At 41.4% G+C, this 9,421-nt stretch overlaps 1 non-coding gene across 1 annotated transcript; it reads right to left on the bottom strand.

Annotated features, from left to right (window-relative positions):
• Positions 1–6,054: 6,054 nt before the first annotated feature.
• Positions 6,055–6,127, bottom strand: trnat-agu. Its single transcript has one exon. It is a non-coding gene; the product is annotated as a tRNA-Thr (tRNA).
• Positions 6,128–9,421: the final 3,294 nt, after the last annotated feature.

Raw genomic sequence — 9,421 nt, 5'->3', positions numbered from 1 at the left:
TTTCTCCGAGCTGAACACTGTCTGCAGTCGGCTCTGATCGTAGTGTAATGAAACAGGCAGAGAGAGTGAGCTCGTCCGTCCGTAGACCTGCGTAGCATCGACTGTGCCAAAAAAGTCTATATCCACATTTTTAAATACAGTTATTGTTATTTGTGGTCGTAATCATTATGTTTTAGTTCATAACATGTTTTACAAGGGGAGAGTTATGTGAGAATATATTTAACATTGGGTGGGGTGTGTATATTTTTTAATGACAGATCAAGTTGCACAACCACCAATGACTCTGTTCCATTACATTACACAGTCATTGTCTGCTGTACAGGGGAGTTTTGTGAAGAGCCAATCTGAACATTAACAAGTCTCGCTTTTGTTATGGTTTAGGAAGCATAAGGACCTTATATTTCATATCAGTGAGAAATGATTTTCTAAAAACAAAAGGTTAAATTGATACACACCTTGATAGGGTTAAGGTTAGTGTTCCCACATGGCCATATCTACATGTTACAGCACTTGGTTACTGAAGACAGAGGCATTTGCTAATTAGCTATCTAGCATGCTCCAAACACCTTTGTGTAAGCGTAACTTGGGAAGTGTAGTGGAAGTGTAGTTTCGTTGGATGGAGGAACCAATAGCTGTATGGATCTGCGCAAAACCTCTACAGTAAGTGTGTCTGTTTTATTTGAAGGATCCTTACCTTGCTGATGAAAGATAAGGGCCATGTGTTTCGAAAACCGTAGGAACCTTGAAAGGACTCCTTGTCCTATCGTAAGTTTCTCAGAGTTCTAGCCAGGTCAGCTCATACATAGTTCAATGGTTCTCGGTCTCTCCTTAGTCACACTGACGTTTACAATTCTAATTCATTATTCATGTTACAGAATCAAATGATTACTAATAGTTACATTTGTCTAATTATTCATTATATCTGTTACATAATGTCACAATTACGTTTCAGGGTGGAATTTTTTTAGTCATTACCTTTAAGCATATACATTCCCTTATCAGTAGCACTTTAATTTCCTTCTGACTTTGTAATATGATGTATTTCTGGAGCAAGATAGGAATTTCTCAGATATAACGCTGCTTTTGAAATTGTGTTTTGAGGGTGAGTGCAAATGATAGGGCTAGGTAGCTAACAAGACAACTAGTTAGCTTCGGCTAACAGAGAAACTGACAGGATGTTTAATCTCATGTTTTTAGCTTCCCATATGATCTCTGCGTGTTGGCTAAGTTACTGTAGCTACCAGAAATATTTGTGTTTTTGTTTGTTTCTTTATATTTACAGCTTGTAGCAGCACAACCAAGGAGGATGAGAATGGGCCTGCCAAGAAAACAAAATAGCCTTCCAAGTGGAAAGTAGAGGTTTGGAAGAGAAGGATTCTGGGTAAATCCTACTTTGGCAGGGAACAGATCATTGAGTTGACTATGACTATTCATATCTGCATTGTTTGATTATTTATTACATACATGATTCTTACCAGAAAACTTTTATTCCATGCTGCAATGTCTGATTTGCATACTAGGAACATGATTAATAGTGAAATTTCGATATGAATGGTTTTACTGTTGTACCATTTACCTGATACTACTTGATATTTCAATCTGAGTAGAAAATTCAACATCACACTTTGTGTAAATATTTTTAGGACGCATTCACAATCACATTTACTTGAAATTATATTGTGAAATAAATGTTCATTCATGCGATTGAAATTGTGAAATTATTCTAATATCTTGAGTACCGTCTACATGTTTATAAAACTGAGCACTATGATAGATATTAAGTCAAATTTGAAAAATACAGTAATTAACACTGTACAGCACGGGAGGGTCGGAGAATGAGTCCAAATAAAAGTTTACGAAACGTAGCGCGTACAGTAGGTCACTTCTTGAATACGTACTCCATTTGTACTTATTTTGAAACATGCATAGATGCAAGCTTCAAAGGAAAATATGCAAATAAATATGACACAAACGTTTAAAAAATGACACAACATCTATTGAAATCAATGGCAGCTAAATTGTTACGATTCACATATCTAGCTGATAATTGTGAAGTCAAACGTTTGCTTTGTGTATATCTTGATTCGTCTATTGTTGCCATTGTCCTGGCTGGAAGGAGGTTCAGTGAATGGGGTGATGAAGCGTAAGGTAATACAGTAGGGAGAGTGCGAGTGCTTCCTAAATGTATTGTTTTATGCATTCTCCTCACTCGCGTCCACACAAAAACGTACTCAAGAGAACGGAGTGGAGAATACAATCGGAGCATGAGTGTGGAGCATAGCAGTATGTTTGGAAAAACACCCCTAGAGTTTGAGAGCTACAAGCCCCCACTCACCCAGTAATTGTTTAAATGTCTCTAAATTATCCTATTAAAACACTACATGAGAAATACGTAATGAACTCACAACAATTCAAAGTGCAGAGTATAAAACATTACTTAGCCTCATATATTATTAACAGCTAGGATAGCGTCGTCTACTGGTAGGTCTATTTTGAATCAATATTTAAACTCGCCACCACACTACCTTCCACTGGTGTTTCCCAAATGCAGTCCTCAGGTTGCCCCAGCAACACACATTCACATTTTAGAGCCAGACAAGAACACTTGATTCAATTTGTTAACTAATCCTTCGATTAGTTAAATCAGTCCAGAGCTACAACAACAACAACGTGTGCTGATTGAACTAAACTAAATAGTTGGAGGATGCAGGCGTCGATCCCGCTACCTCTCGCATGCTAAGCGAGCGCTCTAACATTTGAGCTAATCCCCCTGTGCCTCCTAAAAGAAGTATGAAATCTCAATGACCGCACTGCCAAATCCCTCGTCCATAAGAAAGGATACGTTTTAAAAAGTATGCTTGCTTCAGCTTTCTAAAAGTATTTTTCATGGTAGTTCAGTAAATGTTGAAGTAGTGACTGCAGTAAGCCCAGTGGTGGAAATAGTTGTATTGTTGGGTTAGTATCCAGAGCTACAACAACAATGTGTGCTGATTGAACCAAACTAAATTTTTGGAGGATGCAGGCATCGATCCCGCTACCTCTCGCATACTAAGTAGGTACTCTACCATTTGAGCTAATCCCCCTGTGCCTCCAACAAGAAGTATGAAATCTCAATGACCGCACTGCCAAATCCCTCGTCCATAAGAAAGGATACTTTTTAAAAGTATGCTTGCTTCAGCTGTCTAAAAGTATTTTTCATGGTAGTTCAGTAAAGGTTGAAGTAGTGACTGCAGTAAGCCCAGTGGTGGAAATAGTTGTATTGTTGGGAAATTATCCAGAGCTACAACAACAATGTGTGCTGATTGAACCAAGCTAAATATTTGGAGGATACAGGCATCAATCCCGCTACCTCTCGCATGCTAAGCGAGCGCTCTAACATTTGAGCTAATCCCCCTATGACTCCAACAAGAAGTATGAAATCTCGATGACCGCACTGCCAAATCCCTCGTCCATGAGAAAGGATACTTTAAAAAAAGTATGCTTGCTTCAGCTGTCTAAAAGTATTTTCATGGTAGTTCAGTAAAGGTTGAAGTAGCGACTGCAGAAAGCCCAGTGGTGGAAATAGTTGAATTGTTGGGTTAGTATCCAGAGCTACAACAACAATGATTGAACCAAACTAAATAGTTTCAGGATACAGGCATCGATACCACTACCTCTTGCATGGCAAGCGAGCGCTCTACCATTTGAGCTAATCCCCCTGCAGCTCCAATCAAAAGTATGAAATCTCAATGACCGCACTGCCAAATCCCTCGTCCATAAGAAAGGATAATTTTTAAAAAGTATGATTGCTTCAGCTGTCTAAAAGTATTTTTCATGGTAGTTCAGTAAAGGTTGAAGTAGTGACTGCAGTGAGCCCAGTGGTGGAAATAGTTGTATTGTTGGGTTAGTATCCAGAGCTTCAACAACAATGTGTGCTGATTGAACCAAACTAAATAGTTGGAGGATGCGGTCATCAATCCCGCTACCTCTCGCATGCTAAGCGAGCGCTCTACCATTTGATCTAATCCCCCTGCATCTCCAATCAGAAGTATGAAATCTCAATGACTGCACTGCCAAATCCCTCGTCCATAAGAAAGGATACTTTTTTAAAAGTATGCTTGCTTCAGCTGTCTAAAAGTATTTTTCATGGTAGTTCAGTAAAGGTTGAAGTAGTGACTGCAGTAAGCCCAGTGGTGGAAATAGTTGTATTGTTGGGTTAGTATCCAGAGCTTCAACAACAATGTGTGCTGATTGAACCAAACTAAATAGTTGGAGGATGCGGGCATCGATCCCACTACCTCTCACATGCTAAGCAAGCGCTCTACCATTTGAGCTACTCCCCCTGTGCCTCCAATAAGAAGTATGAACTCTCAATTACCGCACTGCCAAATCCCTCGTCCCTAAGAAAGGATTCTTGCTTCAGCTGTCTAAAAGTATTTTTCATGGTAGTTCAGTAAAGGTTGAAGTAGTGACTGCAGTAAGCCCAGTGGTGGAAATAGTTGCATTGTTGGGTTAGTATCCAGAGCTACAACAACAATGATTGAACCAAACTAAATAGTTGGAGGATGCGGGCATCGATCCTGCTACCTCTTGCATGCTAAGCAAGCTCTCTACCATTTGAGCTAATCCCCTGTGCCTCAAACAAGAAGCATGAAATCTCAATGACCGCACTGCCAAATCCCTCGTCCATAAGAAAGGATACTTTTTAAAAGTATGCTTGCTTCAGCTGTCTAAAAGTATTTTTCATGGTAGTTCAGTAAAGGTTGAAGTAGTGACTGCAGTAAGCCCAGTGGTGGAAATAGTTGTATTGTTGGGTTAGTATCCAGAGCTACAACAACAATGTGTGCTGATTGAACCAAACTAAATATTTGGAGGATACAGGCATCAATCCCGCTACCTCTCGCATGCTAAGCGAGCGCTCTACCATTTGAGCTAATCCCCATGACTCCAACAAGAAGTATGAAATCTCAATGACCGCACTGCCAAATCCCTCGTCCATGAGAAAGGATACTTTTTTAAAAAAGTATGCTTGCTTCAGCTGTCTAAAAGTATTTTCATGGTAGTTCAGTAAAGGTTGAAGTAGCGACTGCAGAAAGCCCAGTGGTGGAAATAGTTGAATTGTTGGGTTAGTATCCAGAGCTACAACAACAATGATTGAACCAAACTAAATAGTTTCAGGATACGGGCATCGATCCCGCTACCTCTTGCATGGCAAGCAAGCGCTCTACCATTTGAGCTAATCCCCTGCAGCTCCAATCAAAAGTATGAAATCTCAATGACCGCACTGCCAAATCCCTCGTCCCTAAGAAAGGATTCTTGCTTCAGCTGTCTAAAAGTATTTTTCATGGTAGTTCAGTAAAGGTTGAAGTAGTGACTGCAGTAAGCCCAGTGGTGGAAATAGTTGTATTGTTGGGTTAGTATCCAGAGCTTCAACAACAATGTGTGCTGATTGAACCAAACTAAATAGTTGGAGGATGCGGGCATCGATCCCACTACCTCTCACATGCTAAGCAAGCGCTCTACCATTTGAGCTACTCCCCCTGTGCCTCCAATAAGAAGTATGAACTCTCAATTACCGCACTGCCAAATCCCTCGTCCCTAAGAAAGGATTCTTGCTTCAGCTGTCTAAAAGTATTTTTCATGGTAGTTCAGTAAAGGTTGAAGTAGTGACTGCAGTAAGCCCAGTGGTGGAAATAGTTGTATTGTTGGGTTAGTATCCAGAGCTACAAAAACAATGTGTGCTGATTGAACCAAACTAAATAGTTGGAGGATGCAGGCATCGATCCCACTACCTCTCGCATGCTAAGCGAGCGCTCTACCATTTGAGCTAATCCCCCTGCAGCTCCAATCAAAAGTATGAAATCTCAATGACCGCACTGCCAAATCCCTCGTCCATAAGAAAGGATACTTTTTAAAAGTATGCTTGCTTCAGCTGTCTAAAAGTATTTTTCATGGTAGTTCAGTAAAGGTTGAAGTAGTGACTGCAGTGAGCACAGTGGTGGAAATAGTTGTATTGTTGGGTTAGTATCCAGAGCTACAACAACAATGTGTGCTGATTGAACCAAACTAAATAGTTGGAGGATGCGGGCATCGATCCCGCTACCTCTCACATACTAAGCGAGCGCTCTACCATTTGAGCTAATCCCCCAGCAGCTTCATAAAGAAGTATGAAATCTCAATGACCGCACTGCCAAATCCCTCGTCCATAAGAAAGGATACTTTTTTAAAAGTATGCTTGCTTCAGCTGTCTAAAAGTATTTTTCATGGTAGTTCAGTAAAGGTTGAAGTAGTGACTGCAGAAAGCCCAGTGGTGGAAATAGTTGAATTGTTGGGTTAGTATCCAGAGCTACAACAACAATGATTGAACCAAACTAAATAGTTTCAGGATACGGGCATCGATACCGCTACCTCTTGCATGGCAAGCGAGCGCTCTACCATTTGAGCTAATCCCCCTGCAGCTCCAATCAAAAGTATGAAATCTCAATGACCGCACTGCCAAATCCCTCGTCCCTAAGAAAGGATTCTTGCTTCAGCTGTCTAAAAGTATTTTTCATGGTAGTTCAGTAAAGGTTGAAGTAGTGACTGCAGTAAGCCCAGTGGTGGAAATAGTTGTATTGTTGGGTTAGTATCCAGAGCTTCAACAACAATGTGTGCTGATTGAACCAAACTAAATAGTTGGAGGATGCGGGCATCGATCCCGCTACCTCTCACATGCTAAGCAAGCGCTCTACCATTTGAGCTACTCCCCCTGTGCCTCCAATAAGAAGTATGAACTCTCAATTACCGCACTGCCAAATCCCTCGTCCCTAAGAAAGGATTCTTGCTTCAGCTGTCTAAAAGTATTTTTCATGGTAGTTCAGTAAAGGTTGAAGTAGTGACTGCAGTAAGCCCAGTGGTGGAAATAGTTGTATTGTTGGGTTAGTATCCAGAGCTACAAAAAACAATGTGTGCTGATTGAACCAAACTAAATAGTTGGAGGATGCAGGCATCGATCCCACTACCTCTCGCATGCTAAGCAAGCGCTCTACCATTTGAGCTAATCCCCCTGCAGCTCCAATCAAAAGTATGAAATCTCAATGACCGCACTGCCAAATCCCTCGTCCATAAGAAAGGATACTTTTTAAAAGTATGCTTGCTTCAGCTGTCTAAAAGTATTTTTCATGGTAGTTCAGTAAAGGTTGAAGTAGTGACTGCAGTGAGCCCAGTGGTGGAAATAGTTGTATTGTTGGGTTAGTATCCAGAGCTACAACAACAATGTGTGCTGATTGAACCAAACTAAATAGTTGGAGGATGCAGGCATCAATCCCGCTACCTCTCACATGCGAAGCAAGCACTCTACCATTTGAGCTAATTCCCCCTGCGCCTCCAACAAGAAGTATGAAATCTCAATGACCGCACTGCCAAAGCCCTCTAAATAGTTGGAGGATGCAGGCATCGATCCCAACTACCTCTCGCATGCTAAGCGAGCGCTCTACCATTTGAGCTAATCCCCCTGCGGCTTCATAAAGAAGTATGAAATCTCAATGACCGCACTGCCAAATCCCTCGTCCATAAGAAAGGATACTTTTTAAAAGTATGCTTGCTTCAGCTGTCTAAAAGTATTTTTCATGGTAGTTCAGTAAAGGTTGAAGTAGCGACTGCAGAAAGCCCAGTGGTGGAAATAGTTGAATTGTTGGGTTAGTATCCAGAGCTACAACAACAATGATTGAACCAAACTAAATAGTTTCAGGATACGGGCATCGATACCGCTACCTCTTGCATGGCAAGCGAGCGCTCTACCATTTGAGCTAATCCCCCTGCAGCTCCAATCAAAAGTATGAAATCTCAATGACCGCACTGCCAAATCCCTCGTCCCTAAGAAAGGATTCTTGCTTCAGCTGTCTAAAAGTATTTTTCATGGTAGTTCAGTAAAGGTTGAAGTAGTGACTGCAGTAAGCCCAGTGGTGGAAATAGTTGTATTGTTGGGTTAGTATCCAGAGCTTCAACAACAATGTGTGCTGATTGAACCAAACTAAATAGTTGGAGGATGCGGGCATCGATCCCGCTACCTCTCACATGCTAAGCAAGCGCTCTACCATTTGAGCTACTCCCCCTGTGCCTCCAATAAGAAGTATGAACTCTCAATTACCGCACTGCCAAATCCCTCGTCCCTAAGAAAGGATTCTTGCTTCAGCTGTCTAAAAGTATTTTTCATGGTAGTTCAGTAAAGGTTGAAGTAGTGACTGCAGTAAGCCCAGTGGTGGAAATAGTTGTATTGTTGGGTTAGTATCCAGAGCTACAAAAACAATGTGTGCTGATTGAACCAAACTAAATAGTTGGAGGATGCAGGCATCGATCCCACTACCTCTCGCATGCTAAGCGAGCGCTCTACCATTTGAGCTAATCCCCCTGCAGCTCCAATCAAAAGTATGAAATCTCAATGACCGCACTGCCAAATCCCTCGTCCATAAGAAAGGATACTTTTTAAAAGTATGCTTGCTTCAGCTGTCTAAAAGTATTTTTCATGGTAGTTCAGTAAAGGTTGAAGTAGTGACTGCAGTAAGCCCAGTGGTGGAAATAGTTGTATTGTTGGGTTAGTATCCAGAGCTACAACAACAATGTGTGCTGATTGAACCAAACTAAATAGTTGGAGGATGCGGGCATCGATCCCGCTACCTCTCACATGCTAAGCGAGCGCTCTACCATTTGAGCTAATCCCCTGCAGCTTCAACAAAAGTATGAAATCTCAATGACCGCACTGCCAAATCCCTCGTCCATAAGAAAGGATACTTTTTAAAAGTATGCTTGCTTCAGCTGTCTAAAAGTTTTTTCATGGTAGTTCAGTAAAGGTTGAAGTAGTGACTGCAGTAAGCCCAGTGGTGGAAATAGTTGTATTGTTGGGTTAGTATCCAGAGCTACAACAACAATGATTGAACCAAACTAAATAGTTGGAGGATGCGGGCATCGATCCCGCTACCTCTTGCATGCAAGCGAGCGCTCTACCATTTGAGCTAATCCCCCTGCAGCTCCAATCAAAAGTATGAAATCTCAATGACCGCACTGCCAAATCCCTCGTCCCTAAGAAAAGAAAGGATTCTTGCTTCAGCTGTCTAAAAGTATTTTTCATGGTAGTTCAGTAAAGGTTGAAGTAGTGACTGCAGTAAGCCCAGTGGTGGAAATAGTTGTATTGTTGGGTTAGTATCCAGAGCTTCAACAACAATGTGTGCTGATTGAACCAAACTAAATAGTTGGAGGATGCAGGCATCGATCCCGCTACCTCTCACATGCTAAGCAAGCGCTCTACCATTTGAGCTACTCCCCTGTGCCTCCAATAAGAAGTATGAAATCTCAATTACCGCACTGCCAAATCCCTCCTCCGTCCCTAAGAAAGGATTCTTGCTTCAGCTGTCTAAAAGTATTTTTCATGGTAGTTCAGTAAAGGTTGAAGTAGTGACTGCAGTAA

The sequence above is a fragment of the Oncorhynchus gorbuscha genome, linkage group LG23 (assembly GCF_021184085.1).
Source record: "Oncorhynchus gorbuscha isolate QuinsamMale2020 ecotype Even-year linkage group LG23, OgorEven_v1.0, whole genome shotgun sequence".
Classification (NCBI taxonomy): Eukaryota; Metazoa; Chordata; class Actinopteri; order Salmoniformes; family Salmonidae; genus Oncorhynchus; species Oncorhynchus gorbuscha.
This window is presented reverse-complemented; position numbering and strand designations above follow the sequence as displayed.